This window comes from Notolepis coatsorum (genome assembly GCF_963971535.1).
Source record: "Notolepis coatsorum genome assembly, chromosome: 7".
Taxonomy (NCBI): domain Eukaryota; kingdom Metazoa; phylum Chordata; class Actinopteri; order Aulopiformes; family Paralepididae; genus Notolepis; species Notolepis coatsorum.
This window is the reverse complement of record NC_140171.1, coordinates 89,816,310-89,831,360: the sequence shown is the minus strand read 5'-3', so window position 1 is coordinate 89,831,360 and position 15,051 is coordinate 89,816,310. Positions and strand designations below refer to the sequence as shown.

The 15,051-nt window shown below is 47.1% G+C and overlaps 1 protein-coding gene across 1 annotated transcript in view; it reads left to right on the top strand.

Moving 5' to 3' along the window:
• Positions 1 to 15,051, top strand: part of LOC311231314 (EGF-containing fibulin-like extracellular matrix protein 1) — a 274,116-nt gene that overhangs the window by 222,806 nt on the left and 36,259 nt on the right. The window lies entirely within an intron of this gene.

The following is a 15,051-nucleotide window of genomic DNA, read 5'->3' as shown; positions in this document are numbered from 1 at the left end:
ATTATATGCAGGTATAGATAGAGCAGTTAGATTCCCACTCCTCCCGGGCAGCATGGCGATGTGTCCTTGAGCAAGACACTTAACCCCTAATTGCTCCCGATGAGCAGGTTGGCACCTTGCATGGTTGCCTCCACCGTCTGTGTGTGAATGTGTGAGTGAATGGGTAAAATGTGAGTAACAAATTGTAAAGCACTTATAGCGCTATATAAAAAAGCAGCCATTTGCCATATATTCAGACAGATATGGATATATGCTGTAAATATCATTTTAGTCAGATGTGGTTAGTTTCAAGTGAATCTGCAGAAAATAACACATTGCTTTTTGTGTCAATGCAATGACTTGAAACCCACATGTAAAAAATATACAGTATATATATATATATATTAGGGCTGGGACTTTTTTGCATTAATTTCGATTAATTAACTACAGAAAGAATTAAAAGTAAAAAGAATTTATGCATTTAATCGCATGATGATTTTTCTTTATTGTGTACGAATGTTACCTTTCAAAGGAGACCAGACTCATGCATGTGCTATAAGTATAAAGTATAATAAATCGCAAATAACTTTTTTTCTTAGTCTGGTTTGTTCATAAAAAAAAATTAAATAAGAGAAATTGAGATCAATCAAGAGTTATTTTCTTTCAATGGTCAGCTGTTCTGGAATGTACTTGAAAGTACTGCGTTTTACTTTTACCTCGAAAGTGCTTGAGTTTACAAAAGGTCCTTTGCGCTATATATTATTCCTAAAATTGCTGCACTTTATTAAAAATTGCATTGATCTGTTGGTCTGTGTAGTAGCAAATACAGGATTTTGCTGCTTAAACATATGTATAATGTATATTCATTGATTCACTCGTATACCAAAATTAATTTGAATTGAAAAATGTTGCTTTTCGCATCAAATATTGATATCATGTATTTTTCACTAAAATCATTCCTTGGTTGAAAAAAGGCCACGCCCACTCTTATATTTAAATTCGAAAGTAGCTTTATTTGTAGTTATAAGTAGTTACAAGTGCTGATCACTTCAGGAGTCAATCTCTGAGTCTTCTCCAGACTCACCACCATCATGACCACAATTCTTGCATGAAATTCCTTTACAGACTCCACATGCTGAGATGCACTTAACGCCATTCCTCTTGCAGCTGCACCGCCGGTTGCTGCAATCTCCGTTACAGTTGCAGCTTGTGAACTGCAGTAGCTCCTCAGGAGCCATGGGGTCTAGGGTTTGGGACTGGCTCATAGCCATGTACACCTAATGTCCATCCATAGTCACTGGGGTTCAGAGACATAAAGAAGGATCCAGTCCTGGGTTTGTAGGTAGGCACGGAGAGAATGCTGTTCAGCTGCACCCTCTGTTGGAGGTAGAGTTTCTGGTTTGATCAGCCCTGCCGCTGCCTTCCATGAGAACATGTTGTGTCGAATTTCACCCAAAGCAGTACCTGGTGCATGATGGTAAATGTACTGAAAGATGGTAGTACCAGCCTGTATCACTGTATCCTTAGTAGCTTGTGTGTCAATGAAGATGTCCATGTGTTCATCAATGTCCCCTGCACAGAACCTGCAAAAGAAATGCACTTTGAGATTTGTTTAAAGGGGCTATGTACTGCTATTCCTAGCACTATTTGGGCAACTTTACACAATTCCTGTTAGTCTATTGAAGACATCTGTATGTTTTTTTTAAAAAAAATGCATTGTTTTATATTTCTAATCAAGTACTCAAAACCATCATTTTCCAGCTTCAAGATTTCAGGCTGTTATGACCTGGCTCCGCCCATAAGCACTTTGAGTGACAGTCAGCCCACACAGTCTGCTACTGGTAGACTGAGAGAGAGAGAGAGAGAGATAGGGGGGTGGGAGAGAGAGAGAGAGAGAGCAGCAAGATTTGTGAGCTGCTGTGACAAGAAAAGGACATCCAGCGGAATACAACCACCATAAAGACTGTACAAGAAATTCCGTCTGTAATGTACTGATTTCTTTTGTTTTCTCTGTTTGATTGTTTTGTTTTGTTTGGCTTTGGCAATGTAAACGTATGTTTCCCATGTCAATAAAGCCCATTTTAATTGAATTGAATTGAATTGAATTGAGAGAGAGAGAGAGAGAGAGAGAGAGAGAGAGAGAGAGAGAGAGAGAGAGAGGGAGGGGGGGGGTGGGAGAGAGAGAGAGAGAGAGCTTCTTCCAGAGCGAAACCCGACACCTCTGCACACACTCGGAGGGAGGGAGAGAGAGAGAGAGAGAGAGAGAGAGAGGGGGGTGGGAGAGAGAGAGAGCTTCTTCCAGAGCGAAACTCGACACCTCTGCACACACTCGGAGGGAGGGAGAGAGAGAGAGAGAGGGGGGGGTGGGAGAGAGAGAGAGCTTCTTCCAGAGCGAAACCCGACAACTCTGCAGTGCACCCCCCCCCCCCCCCCCCATAAGTGCTCCCTCTCTCTCCATCTCTCGCTCCCTCTCTCCCTCCAGAGCGCACGCAGAGGCGTCGGGCCCCACTCCGCCTCGCAGCATGAGGAAGTGGCTTCCACTCGCTGTCTAGTCTAGGTAGAATGGGGGCGGGCATTAGCTCCAACCACAGAGCCAATCGCATCACTGTGCGCTACCCAGCGGCCGTATGACGTATATCAGCCGTTCAAATCAAAATGGCCTGATTTACTGGAGGAGGAAAGGGGCTGAGCTGAATCAGAGCAATCCGGCAATATGGTATTTAGACACTAAAACACATTGATACGAACTCCTATTACTATAATACAATGCTAGAGACTGAAAAATGACATTTATAGTACATGTCACCTTTAAAATATAAGAAAAATTTGAGAACGACATGTAGCGGACACGTTTGGTCAACGCTCCGCTCCCGTTAACGTCAATTTAGCTTCAAAACCTTATTTGCACAATACTAATGTGTTTAAACCTCATCGTATATATTAAATAAGACCTTCTACTAACTATATCAACAGAAAGAAAGATTCAATATGGGACCAAAGGAAAAGAAAAAGACTGGAAAGAGACACGGAGTAGACAGTACAACGGACCCGGCTGTGACACGCTCAGCGAGGGTGTTGACTTGCCCCGTTGGGGAGACAGCAGCTGATAATATGGGAAGACAGGCAGTAGCAGTAGTAGTTTCACCCTGTATCTGTCGGTCATGCTTGACCAGAAAAGCGATAAACTCTAAAAAAAAAAGTTTAAAAAAAAAAAGAAGTCTCTGGAGCGCTAATCACAAACTACGACAGGTGCGTGATGGAATTGGTAATCGCTCCTGAAGCGTGTGGCAGGGAATGCACCAATCAACACAGTACCTTGAAGAAGCGTGTGGCGGGGAACGAGCCAATCCTCACAGTACCCCCCCCTCCACGGGAGCCACCCGGCGACCAGCCCGACCCGGCTCGTCCGGATGGGAACGATGGAAGTCGGTGATCAGGCCGGGGTCCATGATGAGCTGGCGGGAGACCCAGCTCCGTTCCTCCGGGCCGTATCCCTCCCAGTCCACCAGGTACTGGAACCCCCGACCCCGCCGTCGGACGCCCATCAGCTGGCGGACTTGCCACTGGGGGTGTCCGTCCACCATCTCGGGAGGAGGCGGATCCGGAGCAGGAGGCATCAGGGGACTGAGAGAGACAGGCTTAACCCGGGACACATGGAAAACGGGGTGAATGCGCATGGACGCAGGAAGCTTAAGACTCACCGCCGCCGGACTGAGTGCCTTCAGAACCTCAAAAGGAGCGACGAACCGGGGGTTAAGCTTCTTGGCCGAGGACCGAAGCGGAAGGTCCTTTGCGGACAGCCACACCCTCTGCCCAGGGCGGTACGTCGGCGCAGGGACCCGGCGCCGGTCAGCCCCACGACTGGCTCGCTCCGATGATCGGAGCAGCGCAGTCCTGGTGATCTCCCAGACCCGACGGCACCGGTCGAGATGGTCCTGTACGGAGGGAACTGCCACCTCCGACTCCTGTGCAGGGAAAAGAGGGGGTTGGTAGCCCAGGGATATCTCAAAAAGTGAGAGGCCGGTGGCGGAACTGACCATGGAGTTGATGGAGTACTCGACCCAGGGAAGGAACCGGCTCCAAGAAGCGGGTTTCTCGGCAGCCACACACCGAAGAGCAGACTCCACGCTCTGGTTCATCCTCTCCGTTTGTCCGTTAGTCTGGGGATGATAACCAGAGGAAAGACTGACCGTTGCCCCCAATCCCTTGCAAAAAGCCTGCCATACCTGGGAAGTGAACTGGGGCCCCCGGTCCGAGACGACGTCCTGGGGAAACCCATGGAGGCGGAACACGTGGCGTGTCAAGAGGTCCGCCGTCTCGGCCGCCGAGGGAAGCTTGGGAAGGGCCACGAGGTGAACCCCCTTGCTGAACCGATCCACCACGGTCAGTAGGCACGTGTTCCCCTGGGAAGAAGGAAGACCTGTGACGAAGTCCAACGCCACATGGGACCAAGGGCGGCTCGGAATGGGAAGCGGCTGCAATAGCCCGGAGGGTGCCTGGTGGGAGGCCTTGCTGCGGGCGCAGACCGCGCAGGCCAGTACAAACTCATTGACGTCGTTCCTCATGGTGGGCCACCAGAATCGACGAGCCAGGAAGGAGAACGTGCGATGAACGCCTGGGTGGCAGGCGAACCGGCTGGTATGGCCCCACTGGAGGACCCGGGACCGGACTGAGTCGGGGACGAAGAGGCGATGAACAGGTACATTGCCGGGAGAGTGATGGAAGCGTAGGGCACGCCTTACCACCCCCTCGATGCCCAAGGTGACCACTCCCACCACCCTGGCCTCTGGGAGGATGGGAGTCGGGTCCTCAGTGGTTGGAGCCCCCTTGGAGTGTAACCGGGACAGGGAGTCGGCCTTCGTGTTGCGGGAACCAGGGCGAAAAGTCAGCGAGAAGTCGAACCGACTGAGGAAGCTGGCCCATCTTGCCTGCCGGCCATTGAGGCGCTTAGAAGCACGGATGTATGTCAAGTTCTTGTGGTCCGTCCAAATGGTGAATGGTTCCTCTGCCCCCTCTAGCCAATGACGCCACTCCTCCAAGGCAGCCACAACCGCCAGCAGCTCCCGATTGCCGATGTCATAGTTCCTCTCGGCAGGGAGGAAACGACGTGAGTAGAAGGCGCACGGATGTACCTTCTGGTCCGTTGCCGACCGCTGAGACAAGATAGCCCCTAGACCAGTATCCGAGGCGTCCACCTCTACAATGAACTGTCTCTTGGGGTCTGGGTGGAGCAAGACCGGGGCGGTGGTGAACCTCTTCTTGAGGGAACGGAACGCAGCACACGCCGCTGGGGACCAGTCGAACGGCAGGGCGGGAGAGGTTAGCCTGGTAAGTGGTTCCGCCACCTGGCTGTAGTTCCGGATGAATCTTCGGTAGAAGTTTGCGAACCCGAGGAAGCTCTGTAGCTCCTTCCGAGAGGTGGGTTCCGGTCACTCCTCCACGGCCCGGATCTTGCGAGGGTCAGCTCGGGTAAAGCCGCTCTCCACGATGAAGCCCAGGTAATCGACGGAGTCGGAGTGAAATCGGCACTTCTCTGCCTTGACGAAGAGCCGATTGTGGAGGAGGCGCTCCAGCACACGGCGGACATGCTGGATGTGTTCCTCGAGGGTCTTGGAGAAAATGAGGATGTAGTCTAGGTATACCACCACAAACTCCTCCAGCATGTCACGAAGGACGTCGTTCATGAGCGCCTGGAATACCGCCGGAGCGTTGGTGAGGCCGAACGGCATTACCAGGTACTCGTAGTGGCCCCTGGGAGTCTTGAAGGCGGTCTTCCATTCATCGCCCTCTCGGATACGGACCAGATGGTAGGCACTCCGGAGGTCCAGCTTGGTAAAGACGGTAGCCTGGGTGAGAGGCTCGAAGGTGGAGTTCATGAGAGGAAGAGGGTACTTGTTCTTAATGGTGATCTCGTTGAGCTGGCGATAGTCGATGCAGGGTCGAAGGTCTCCGTCCTTCTTCCCAACAAAAAAGAAACCGGCCGCCACCGGGGAGGAGGAAGGCCGAATGAGGCCTGCTTCCAAGGACTCAGAGATATATCTATCCATCGCTGCCTTCTCAGGGACGGTCAGACTGTAGAGGCGGCTGCCGGGAAGGGGAGCCCCTGAGCGGAGGTCGATGGCACAGTCGTAAGGCTGGTGAGGCGGAAGGGCCTGAGCCCGGGACTTACTGAAAACCTCCTCGAGGTCGTGGTACTCGGGGGGTATAGTCGAGAGGTCCGGGAGCGGCTCACAAAGGGGGCTCCGGGGCGAGGGACAGGACGCCGCCTGAAGACACTGGGCATGACAGGCGGAGCTCCACCCCCTGATGGTACCGGAGGACCAGGCGATGTGGGGCTCATGCAGCGCGAGCCAGGGCCTGCCCAGGACTACTGGGACAAGAGGGGATCTGGTGATAAAAAACACGTCTCTCAACGTGGTTACCAGCAATGGTGAGAAGGACTGGACAGGTGCGTTGAGTGATGTCAGCCAGGCGGTGCTGGTCCAACGCGAACACCTCCAAGGGTCTCACGAGGTCCTCTAGCGGAATGTTGGCCTGGGTAGCAAACTCGAAATCCAGGAAACTCGTCAGCACTTGAGTCAATGAGTGCCTCCACCGTCGCCCGTTGGTCCGCCCAGGCCAGGGTGACGCTCATCAGACGGCTAGGTGATGCACGGTTCTGGGAAAGAGAAAAACGGCTCACCAGGATCTCCCGGGGTCCCGGCGAGCCTGGTTTTTTGGCCGGGTGGGGCAGTTGGAGATACGGTGCCCATCCCGGCCGCAGTAGAGGCAAAGGCCGGACCTGAACCTGGCCTCCCGTTCAGCCGGGCTAAGGTGTGAGCGTCCCAGCTGCATGGGTTCCTCCTCGGGCACCGAACGGGAGGGGAAGGAACCACCAGTTGTGGTGGGAGCAGGACGGACCGCAGTACCGTCATGAGTGCGGGGGGTCTGGGGAACTTCTGGGGGTCCCAGTCGGGCTCTCTCACGCCTTCTCTCCCGGAGGCGACCGTCGATGCGAATGGCGAGGTTGAATAGGTCCTCGAGGGACTCAGGCTCCTCACGGGTCGCGAGCTGGTCCCTTACAGCGTCGTTGAGCCCCCTCATGAAGGTGAGACGAAGCGCTTGCTCGTTCCAACCGCTCTCCGTTGCGGCCAGTCTGAACTCCAGCACGTAGTCGGTGACCCCGCCACTGCCCTGCCGGAAGGTGCCCAACCAAGCTCCTGGGTCCTGGCCACGGGCTGGGTGGTGGAAATCCCTGCGGAGCTCTGCCACGAAGTCTGGGTAGGAAAAACAAAAATCAGCCCTCATTGCCCAGGAGGCAGTAACCCACTGTGCTGCCCGGCCTGAGAGCAGGTTAGTCATGTAAGCCACTCGGGCTCCCTCTGAAGTGAATCGGCTGGGTTGATGAAGAAAAACCAACTCACATTGCATGATGAATGTGGCACAATCCTCGAAGTTACCATTGAACAACCGTGGTTCGGAGAGACGGGGCTCCCGAGGTGCGGGATCGGGAGACGCGGGGCCCGCCACGGCTGCGGGTGGTGCTCTGGCCGAGACTCCTGAAGCAGGTGGGGTTACAAGCAGGGCGTTAAATGCTTCACTCAGAGTTTGTAATTGGTGAAGAATATCAGCCTGCTGATTACCCTGGGCTGTCTGCAGGGTAGCCAGAGAGCCAAGGGACTCCTGAATAGGCAGGACCTGGGCTCGGAGCTCCTGTACAGCAGCCGCAGCCGCACCTAACTGTAGGCTGTGGTCGTTGGTCAATTCAATCTGGACCGCCAACGCTGTTCTGACTCTGTCTGTGTCGGCTGAGGTCGTCATGGTCGGGTCGTAATGTTAGGGTTTGAAACCGACCTCAACAGCACGGCACAGACAGGTAGTTCAGAGTTAGCCAAACACTAGGGCGTATTTATTACAGAATCAAAAAGAGCCAAATATCTGAATCAACAAAAAAGGAGAATGCCTTCGGCAGAGTTGTCTGCGGCTCTGCAGATCCTCCCGGTGTTAGAGGTTGGGAATCGGCGTAGGCGCCGCTGCGGCTCTGCAGATAGTCCCAGATCCAACTCGGAGTGGAAACGGAGAGAGAGAGATAGATCAACAACAGTCCAACAGTACACAGAGGCAGTGCAGTTCAGTCCTCCCTTAGCTGAGTCCAGTATGAATTACAAGTGACTTGATCTTCGGTGTAAACTACACACAAGTTAGCTGAGTCCAGTACAAAACAAAACAGTACTTCTTCAGTGTTATCCAAACACACAATTTAGCTGAGTCCAGTACAAAACAAAACAGTACTTCTTCAGTGTTATCCAAACACACAATTTAGCTGAGTCCAGTACAAAATAAAAACAGTACTTCTTTAGTGTTATCCAAACACACAAAAACAGATAATCCAAAAAGGTTTGTTTCCAAAACTCACCAAAGCGCAAACTCGTAAAGAGGGCAACGAGGCGCAGCTCCAAACGGATGAACAAGATATTCACCAGCGGCGATCCAAAGATGTCCTGGAGGGAAAGTAGACGAGGCACAACAACGGGGGGAAGACAGGCAGTAGCAGTAGTAATCAAAACGACCCGACAACGATTGAAAGAAGGTCCGAGTATAAGAAGCCTCTGGAGCGCTAATCACAAACTACGACAGGTGCGTGATGGAATTGGTAATCGCTCCTGAAGCGTGTGGCGGGAAATGCACCAATGAACACAGTACCTTGAAGAAGCGTGTGGCGGGGAACGAGCCAATCCTCACAAGAATCGGTACACGGGACCCCAACGGCAACAAGACGAGGGTTATCATTGCTACTCTGTGTAAAACAGAAATAAGAGACACGGTCATCAGAGAGGCACGTAATCGATGGGGGAGACTGAAATATAATGACAAACCAGTGTCATTCTACGAGGATTTATGCAGGGAGGCTATTACCCGATGTGCCCCTTACAAAGAGGTGCTGCAGAAACTCTTCAGGATGAAACTCAAACCCAGCCTTCGCTACCCAGCGTCCCTCTCCATCGTGGGGGAAGATGGAAAAAGATTCGGGTTACGCTCGCCTAAAGACGCCGAAGAATACATGAAGCAACATGATACCGGTCCCCCGGGGCCGGACGCACCATAGGCCCGTCTCAGAAGACAAGCTTATTCATCTCTTCTTCTTATTTTTTATTATTATCTTTATTAGAATGACTTTGCCACGGCTCAACTACAAAAGCGACAGCAAATAAGCCTGTAGGCAACATTGAGGACAACGAGTTTAATACGAAATGATAGGCACTATATTTATAGATTTCTGGTTTTTGTGCAGGCAATAATCTAACGCTGACATTGGGAACACTCTGGAACATTCTGGATTCTACTTCCGACCGTTCAGGGTCATACTGGAATATACCGGAAAACACTAGAAGGACATAACTCTTGGACAGGAAGAATATTCTGGAACATAACATCAGTGTTTACAAATATACAAGGGTATTCTACAACTTTCTAGAATACACTGTACTCCTACAATGAAGGCCTGTGAACAATAACATCCGGTATGTATATGCAAATGACCCAGATATGGAAGTTCAATAAACCCTCATAACGGTTTAACGCCCACACTTGTCGGGGGACGAACTGCATACAAGGTTTTAAAAACCTCATCCTCATCTAAAGGTATAAGTCTGACAAAGTTATTTTAATATTTTAAGCAATTGCTCCACCGCTTTAGGGATTTGCATAATTTAGTTCAAAAAATCTATTTTCTTTTCTCTTTTTTTTGTTGATTTTTATTTTATTTTCATTTATTTTTTTCTCTCTTTTCTTTTTCTCTTTTTTCTGGAGGTTCCAACATATACATGTTAGTAGAAGGTTCAAATAAATATACCAATGGAGGTATATTTTTCATTTTTCACACTATTTTTATTACATTAATGGGAAGGCGCTAGACCATGAGTGACATTCTATTAAATTAGAATGAAAGTTTTATATCCTATGGCAATTAGCATAGGAAAGTTAAAGGGGAACTCCAACATTTTGGGAAATTAGCTTATTTAACATCCTCCCTGGAGTTAGACAAGAAGATACATACATTTTTTGTCTCTGTGCGTGCATTTTAGCTTTGGGAATAGACGCTCCGTTAGCATAGCTTAGCTTCATCACTGGAAGTGGGGGAGGGTTAGAGCCTTACAGTGCCTTACAGTGTATTGCAAGGTCAGACATTGACCAAACTTGATATGCATGACCTTGGTGGGCTCTAGGTCAACTCCTGAAAAGGGGGTCAATGTCAGACCTTGCAATACACTGTAAGGCACTGTAAGGCTCTAACCCTCCCCCACTTCCAGTGATGAAGCTAAGCTATGCTAACGGAGCGTCTATTCCCAAAGCTAAAATGCACGCACAGAGACAAAAAAGGTATGTATCTTCTTGTCTAACTCCAGGGAAGATGTTAAATAAGCTAATTTCCCAAAATGTTGGAGTTCCCCTTTAAGGTTAAAAGGCTCATTTTGGGCAATCCGGTGGTTTAAGGGAGGGAGTTATACGCAAAGGTTGTGTCTATGGAACACAGTCCTGTACGACTCTCTGAGGGAGGGGGATTTAGGGGATTATTTGTATATATGTATGTTTTTAAGCTCGGCTCTCAACGGGACCTCAATAGTTGGATGTATATCCATTGTAGATTCGCACTCCAGAAGCATTACTAACAACTACACAACAACATGTATAGATTATGGCTAGTTTGAATATAATGATATGGAATACTGGGGGAATAAATAATCAACATAAACGCAGAAGCGTGCTCACACTGATGAAAAACAAACAGGTTGACGTGGCCCTGCTAAGCGAAACGCACATTTTAGAGGAAGACAAAGCTACGTTAGCGGACAACATATACCATAACATTAGTCACTCTTCATTTGGAACGAGAACCCGTGGAGTTGCTATAGTCGTGAAACGGAAGTTGAATATTGAATTGAAGGGAGTATGGTCTGATGCAGATGGTCGGATAACCATAGCTAAGATTGTACACAGGAATAGGAAAATAGCATTGGTAGCGGTATATGCCCCAAATTTGTACGAAGCTAATTTCTACACTACATTTACCAGAACAATGTGAGACCTTCCTGAATACTCATTTATAATTGGTGCTGATTTTAATGCCATTTGGGATCCTGGGATGGATAAAACTTATCCCACCTTTTCCAACGAACAGAAAAATTAATCTAATGCGTTAAAGGATTGGTCGAAGAATACAGGTGTAAATGATTTATGGCGATCACTCAACCCCACGACCCGGAAGTACTCTTGTCGATCTGCAAGACATAACACACTTTCCAGAATAGATTATGTTTTTGCATCCCGAGACTATTTGATAACTATCACGTGGAAATGGTACCCAATGCACTATCAGATCACTGTTATTTACTCCTAAAAGGATCATTTGGTATACTGTCATCCCGAGCCCCAAGATGGCGATTTAACTCGAGACTGCTGAATAACAAGGAATTCATTACACAACTCAAAGAAGCTCTTTCTGTATTCCTACTGGAGAATGCGGAATCGGTGCAGGACCCCAGAATATTATGGATGTCGGTAAAGGGATTGATCAAGGATTTTACCAGGTGCTTTTCCTCCAAAATACGCAAGAATCGTTGCTCAAAACTGGCAGAGCTGGAAACGCTTTACTCTACGTTATTTTCTTCTTTACAATACAACTACTCGTTCGACTGGAAACTCAAATTAATGTGCTAAAAAAAGAGATTAACGCAAACAACAATCTGAAGTACAAATACGTAGCACAAGACAACAGCACTACTCTCAGGGTTCTAAACCAAGTCACCTACTAGCTATGCGATTAAGAGTCAACGCAAAATTTGCAGATATAAATTCCATTAAAGCACAACAAGGACTTGTTACAGACCCTAAAAAAATCAACAAGACATTCAAAGAGTTCTACTCCAACTTGTATAAATCAGAAACGACCTTCGATCAAAACAAAATGGATACATATCTTAATCAAATTAACCTCCCCAAACTATCAGAGGATGACGCTAAACAGTTAGAAACACCCATCACACTAGATGAACTTAGGGAGGCCATATCTGAAATGCGAAGTGGTAAGGCTCCTGGAAGAGACGGTATCCCACCAGAAATGTACCTCTCATGTTGGGACGTAATTGGACCCCTATTACTTAATATGATTTTATACTCAATCAAGGAGGGGAACTTCCATAAGAACGACAATATTGCACTCATAACAGTCCTCCTTAAAAAAGACAAAGACCCCACCGATTGCGGTAGTTACAGACCCTTAAGCCTCCTCGGAACCGATATCAAGCTGTATTCTAAGGTATTAGCCATCAGACTCCAAAAGCATATGACGTCTTTAGTTAATCCGGACCAGACTGGCTTCATAAGAGGCCGCTTGATCACGGATAATATAAGACTATTACTACACGTACTAGATGCCAGCAAGGATGACACCACACCTAAGGCGATGCTGTCCCTGGATGCGATGAAAGCTTTTGATAGGTTGGAATGGTCTTATCTATGGGCAGTATTAGAAAGGATGGGGTTAGGAAAAGGATTCATTGATATGATTAAAGTATTATACAAAGACCCATCGGCCATGATTACAACAGGTATAATCACCTCCGAAATCTTTCCGGTATCACGCTCTTCTAGACAGGGTTGCCCTCTTAGTCCCGGACTATTCGATTTATCATTAGAGCCTTTAGCACAATACATAAGACAATCCCAATTCATAGAACCAATCGCAATCAAGGGCACACAACATAAAATTAGTTTATATGCGGACGACGTAATACTGTTCATGCAAAACCCTAACACCGCATTGCCTCATCTTCTCAAGTTGATTGATGAATTTGGCAGTCTATCGGGATTTAGGATAAATTGGCCAAAGTCGGCTTTCCTTCCACTTAATGCCCCTGCAAAAAATATACTCCTTCCAGAAGAAATACCAATGGTTAAACACTTTAGATGTTTGGGAGTTGAAGTATTCCCTACTATAAGCCAAACGGTGAAGTACAATTACATAAAAATCCAAAATAAGATCAAATACGACTTTGACAGGTGGTCAAAACTTAAAAACTCAGTTCAGGCACGGGTATCAATAGTTAAGATGGATGTCCTACCTAGAATCAACTTCATTAGCTCAATGCTACCGTTACCCCCTCCAGATGGTTACTGAAAAAAACTACACTCTACCGCATACACATTTATTTGGAATAACAAACCACCACGTATAAAAAGATCCACCGCACAGAGAAACAAAGCCGATGGAGGTATGGCATTTCCAGATTTTTACCACTATTTTAAGGCGTACACTTTAAGACCACTGACAACCTGGTTTGATTCCCAAGCATCAGTATCCTGGAGAAATTTAGAAGTAAATATAGTAGCACCACATAGACTGCAGGACATAGTATACACCAAATTATCAATTAAGCAATGCGAATTGAAATTTGGCCCCATTATTACTCATGCGATCCGGATATGGCGTGAAACACAAAAAAAATATTCTAACCCACATAAATGGCATAGTCATACTCCCATATTCAATAATAATGCACTCCTGATTGGAAAACAACCTATAAGATACCCTAAATGGGAAAAACAGGGCATACACACATTAGGAGATGTTTTCAACAAACAGTTTTTTTTTTTTGTATTTTATTTTTTTATTATTTTTTAAACAAACATATAAACAAACATGACAACACACGATAAGATATACAAGCATTAATTGTCAGGGCACATCCAATGAGATCACCTTTTAGTTAGTTGTCTTATATAAGATATACCCATAATACCTGTTATCTAAAAAAAAAACCTACACACATATGCTCAGCTCGAACCCCCCCCTCCCGGACCCCACCTTGAGAAGTACCTCCACTATCCCTCGCACCTAACCAGACACTACCATTATAAGCTAGCTTTTATTCTCTCCACCACTTCTAACCACATTGACATTTTGGATTCATTGAGACCCAGAATTCTTGCTGTAGATATTTCATGGTAAATTACATCGAGATATGTAAGAAACCAAACTTTACGGCACATTTTTTCCGGTTGAAACCAGCGTGATGCGATCAGCTTTTTGGCTACTGTGATACCCGATAAAACCAATCTCTTTAGCTGTGGATTCACTGCAAACTCAAAAACATCATTCAATAGTAATACCGAGGGGTGTACAGGTATATTCCAAGATACGAGTTTTGATATTTGTTGGGTCACATCTTTCCAGAATGCCTTAACTGGTGAGCAGTCCCAATACATGTGCATAAATGTCCCTTCGTCCCCATTTGTACATTGGGTGCATTTGGAATCTTGTTTAAGCCCCATTCGGCACAGTCTTATAGGAGTCAAGTATGTCCTGTGAATATAGTTAAGATTGATTTGTTGATGATCCGGGTTCCTTGATGTAAGTCGGACATTTGCCCAGGCTCCTTGCCAATCAAAGTCATTTTCCAGGTCTGGTATATCCCTCCTCCAGACAGAGTCAAGTTGGAGGGTTTCATACGAGGACGTTAGTAATTGATGATAAAATTCTGAAACAAAACCTCTCGATGTCTCTCTTGCGTAGAAGAATTTGTGGTATCTGTGGTGTTCAATTGGTCTGTCTAATGGAACACTGTGAGACTTCAAACATAGCTCTAACTGTTTGTGAAAAAGCCATGTGGACTTGGTGAGATAAAAAATTTTGCGTATTTCTTTATCACTACAAAAACCCTGTTTGTTAAAAACATCCCCTAATGAGTGTATGCCTTGCTCTTCCCATATAGGGAATCTTATAGGTCATTTCCCAATTAAGAGAGCATTGTTATTGAATAAGGGAGTATGATTGTGCCATTTTTGTGGGTTAGGATTTTTTTTTTGTGATTCACGCCATATCCGGATCGCATGAGTAATTATGGGGCCAAATTTTCGTTCACAGTGCTTGATTGGTAGTTTAGTGTATGCTATGTCCTTCAGTCTATGTGGGGCTACTATGTTTTCTTCTATTTTTCTCCAGGATGCTAATGCTTGGGAGTCAAACCATGTTGTCAATGGACTTAATGAGTACGCCTTAAAATATAGGAAAAAATCTGGAAATGCCATGCCACC